A 5,000-nucleotide genomic window follows, 5' to 3' on the forward strand; every position below is an offset into this window, starting at 1 on the left:
ATTTTTGTATTTTACTTATGTATCATTTTCGTATTGGTCACGCTCCTGGTAGACATACATCTCAGTTGATAGCTGGCTTGTAAGGTCGTGTGGGTTTTAGGCCTTCAGCTTGGTCCCATCAGCCCCATTTCAAGGCATGAACGGGGTCCCCTCATTTTCTTTGGCCCCTAAGCCTGCAGTCTCCCACCTCACGGGTGGCCTCATTTGGGTTCCTCACATAATCTTACACAGCTTCTACTGGAGAGACATTGTCTTGGTTTTGTTGGGAAAGCATCTCTGGTTGGTCGAGATAACATGTCTGGTTCATAGCTGCTGGGCACTGACTTGTGCACAAGCTTATAGTTGTACGTGAATAACTTATGTGAGAATCTGGCCCTCATGACCACTCATTACCCTTTTAGGGTAATGAGTGGTCTGGAAGCTTTAGGATGCTTCCTTAAGTAACCGAAAAGAATCTTCCTGCTCAGAAACCCACGCAAAAAGAGTATCCTTATTGGTCAAACAGGTCAGATGTGTAACTATCCTGGAAAACCCATCTATATGCCTCCTAAAAAATCCACAAGCTCCAAGAAACGTCTTTAACACTTTCACCTTCTTAGGATCTAGAGCCACTCCACTTCCGAACATTAAAAAACAAAACAAAAATTATTTCAGAAGGGCATATGCACGCTTCTTCATCCCAGCATTATGTTGGAGGGTTTCATGCAGATGTTCGATGTGGCTTTCAAAATCTGTAGAGGTCACCACCACATCCAAGTAGGCCAGAGTGTGATGGCCTAGCACAGAAGATATGATGGATAATCTTTGTTGCCCAAGGTAATTTCCATTGCTGCTCAATAATAGTGACTATTTTGTTGTACCCCTGGAACAGTGCCGATGGAAGAACCATTGTAATGTTGTAGTGTGTTTATTATCATTGCATGGTGTGTGGGGATAGATGTGCATGCTCCATGTCATAGAGAAATATGTCTGAAGTAAAGTCAAGAACAAGATACATAGGATATCCTGACTCCATCTAGGGTGAGCATATCAGAAAAGATAAAGAATTCGTCTTCAAAACCAAAATCATGAGTGGCACAATACTGATGAAATTCATCAAATGACTAATCAAGGTGGTTCTTTTCTCTAATTCATCCAGGTCTACCCTTTGATTTTGTGGGCTAGAGAAATGTATATCATTCCACTAGTCAATGCTATTATCAACAGAAACTTCAGCAGGGGGATCAAAACCAGCACTCTCCTATGGCAAAATTATGGCTGGAAATCCTGGAACGGTGTCAGATGCCTTGCCAAAAGCATTTGCAGAAGTGCCTCCCCCTACAAATTGTGGAACAGTTGGAACACCCTGAGCAGCAGTTGGGTGATCTTTCCCAAAGGAGACTAACAACACATCTCCCTTTGACTGCAGGATGGCAGGGGTATTCCCAGTGACAGCGACAGGAACTTCACCAGGAAAGTCTTAGGGTATATCTACCTCTGATGTACAGTACAGCAGGAACATCAACAACATCAGGTATTTCACCAGGACAATTTGGAGGCACACATCACTCTGATGAACTCAAGACAGCAGGAACCTCATCAAGCGAGTCAGAAGTCACACCTCCCTCTGAGTCAAAGGGGTCATCCTTACAGTTTTGATCCCATTGCATTCTATCTCACTCATAGTTTCCACCGCTCTGCTGCAGCCAGCCAAGAACCTGCAGTCACAGTATGTCTGACATTGTCCATATTGTGACCCTTATGGAAGTCACACCATTTGCACTCCTCTGGGGCCAAAGGAACTGAAGCTGGCTTGGGTGGTCCTTGTGTTACAGCACTGACAGTCATTATGGGATAATCTTGATAAAAACCCAGGGATGCCGTCTCCTGTGGCACCGCTGATGGGAAGCGGTGGACAGTGGAGGAGGTGGCGCCTTGGATAGCTGTGATGAGATCCCAGGAATGAAAAAAACATTCTGGGGTAGGTTACTGCCTCCAGTCTGAGGGTATGTAGCTAAAAGTAGCATTTCCCTCACTCCAGCAGTGGGAATGCTAGGGATGACAGCTGCTGTCACAGATATAGAGGCATGACCTGTAGAGACATTTGCCTTAAGAGGTTTTCTCGGTCACCAATCTTGTCAGGAAAGTCACAGACACCTTGTATAAATGCCATCTCTACTTGCTGGAAAAAGTCCAATGGTATTTGGGGTGATACCATCCTAGCCTGAAGCAACTTATCATAGAAGTGTGTACTGGAGCAGGTGCCACGAAATTTCATATGCAGCTTGGCCTGAAGTCATCCTATGTGGTGATGACGTTAAACATGGAAGACTGGATCAGCATCTGAGCAAGGACACGAGGCCGTTCCCTTGCCACATGAATCTTCGCCTCATCAGTGTTTCGTTAGGTTAGGTTCTTGGAAAGGAGAATTCACTTGACACTACACACTGGTTTTGGAAAAGGTGATAGCATAGGAGCTCTTTGTCACGGCCCAGCTTGCCATGACATGACACAGCACTACACTGCTCAAGACACAGAACACGAAACACTAAGTACAGGAACACCGCAATTATCACTATTACAGTAAGTCCACCTTCCATATATACAACACATACCCCAGTACAATACTTAACCCATGTCCAGTGCCCTGTGCACTGGGACACGGGTTGTTCACACCATATTTGGCACTGGGCAGTGAACAACAAATTGAACAGTTCCCGTTAATATTGCCAAGTTTTGTTAAAGACAAAGACAAAAATAATAAGAAAAAATATTTGTTACCGAGCGACACACCTTCCACAGAAGCCCCAGGACCAGGGTGCCAGGCGGATCCAAAAATCCAAACCTAATCTTTCCTACCTTTTATTTATTCCTACATAAGGGGTCAAGCTACCCTGTACCCCCGTGCCAACTTACAGAAAAGGCGACATCAAGAACAAGCTAATTATTCAAGAATAAAAGATAAAAACAAGCTTTTACCGTACAGAAGCAATTAAAAACGGGAAAAAGCAAAATTGGCTTTAAAATGACTAATTTAAATTATAAACAAGTTAGCATTTCACTACAAATCCCTGACAAGAGTGAGATCATTAGCTATTAAAACTGAGAAAAACGGAAAATGTATATACAAAAATAATTAGCAGTAAAATTACAAAAAGATGCAAAAAACAAAAACTAGCATTAAAACGACCATAAATAAGTAAAAATTGTACTACATGACAACAGCAAGTAAAAATTACATGGTAAAATCAGCAAAGCTACCTACAATAATGATAAACAATATTACTTAGCATACGAAGCTCGTTTTGGGGCGGGACTTAAATGAGTGCATGGCCAGTCAAATCTCGCCGCTTGGCACCAAATATCTGAAGGAAAGTCACATTAAAAAAAGGAACCCGAAGGCCATCACTGAATTATTGGCAAATATAAAAAGAAAATATCTGCAAAGTATACGTGTTCGCCTCGGTGACTTGCCAGCAGGAGTTACTGGTCCATCCACATACTTCGTCAATGCGGATATGTATCCCTCCTTCACGATCGGGGTGCCAAAGGAGAGAGAGAGAGACAACCTGCTGCCCCGAGACATGAGCTAAGTTGTTGGCTGGGCAGTGATCGAGGGCCAATGGCTGTTTGGCGCGGAGGTAGTGGCTGCACTGAATTCTTTCCCAACATTCTAGTGAAAACGATCGGTCAGTTGCTGAAATTGTTCCGATCTCTAGGGTAGTACTCAATTCGGTGAACTGCAATACCCGTGTTCCATCAGAAATGCGCCAGAGATTCATCACCTCTCAGCCACCCTCACTTCAACCAGGAGGTAAACCCAATTTGTAACTGAAAATGCACAGCCGGTTTTCCGATAGGGAAATACGGCGATCAGGGACGAGGTTCATTCACTTGTTCATTAAGTTTCCACTTTCTTTATATATATATATATATATATATATATATATATATATATATATATATATATATATATATATATATGTGTGTGTGTGTGTGTGTGTGTGTGTGTGTGTGTGTGTGTGTGTGTGTGTGTGTGTGTGTGTGTATGTATGTATAATGCATTTCTTGGGTATTCTTGGAAATGACGCCTAATACAATAAATAAAGATAATGATAAAGAATCTGACCTTGCCAACCAATAGTGGTCGCAGTTCCTGCCAACAGCTACGGCTAGGATTTTGATGACTCGCAGGTTGGTCATTGCGGATGTATTGGTTATTTGGCCGGGCTCTGTGCTGCCGGAACATACGTACTGAAGATTTTGCAAATCAGGCGGGGGATAGGAAGGTGACGGTAGCCGCCCCTGAAACGGGATTTAGGGGGGCAAAAAACCCTACATAATGTGAATGTACTTCATAGCAACTAAATAACTGAAAGTTCTGCTCTGATCCTTCGCCTTTACCCAGTGATTTCCCTGATACTTATCGATACCGTACCTGTGCCTCGTTTCCGAAGGATTCGTTCTAAACGCGAGAAGAGCTTTTAGATAAAAGTTTTCACTCGGTGTTAGTCATTTCCAAATTGGATCGTTTTTTTTATTTTTACACTTTCTTTTACTTTATAAGCCTCCTTCAGGTAAATCGGCCATATCCCTCCCCCCTACCAAACCCCCTATTCCCCACAGGATCCCCTCAAATTGTTGACTTGAATTGGGGACTAACGACCGTATTATTGAAACGCAATTCAGTCCCCAGAGAAGGGTGAAGGGAGCCCCGCACTCGCAGTCCGTATTATTAAACCGCTCGGGCAAGCCCCTTCCCTGGGGTCTTTGCGGAGACTTGTTGGTACGCCTATATTCCGTTTTTTTTTCGGGAAATGTAGTGTTACACCTGACTATCGGAAAGTCAACTGTCATTTGCAATTTTGATCGTACGAGAAAGTTAAAGAGTTACCAACATGAGCAAATACTGTATTTCATAATTAATAAATCATACTGGACTGCATATTTCCTAATTTCTGACTCGTGACAACTATCCTGCTCGGTATCTTAATTAATTTAACCTTAATCTAGTTGAATGA

At 42.9% G+C, this 5,000-nt stretch overlaps 1 long non-coding RNA gene across 2 annotated transcripts in view; it reads right to left on the minus strand.

Annotated features, from left to right (window-relative positions):
• The window catches only part of LOC119589816, a 7,802-nt gene that overhangs the window by 655 nt on the left and 2,147 nt on the right, over window positions 1-5,000 (minus strand). The window lies entirely within an intron of this gene.

The sequence above is a fragment of the Penaeus monodon genome, chromosome 3 (genome assembly GCF_015228065.2).
Source record: "Penaeus monodon isolate SGIC_2016 chromosome 3, NSTDA_Pmon_1, whole genome shotgun sequence".
In the NCBI taxonomy this organism is placed as follows: Eukaryota; Metazoa; Arthropoda; class Malacostraca; order Decapoda; family Penaeidae; genus Penaeus; species Penaeus monodon.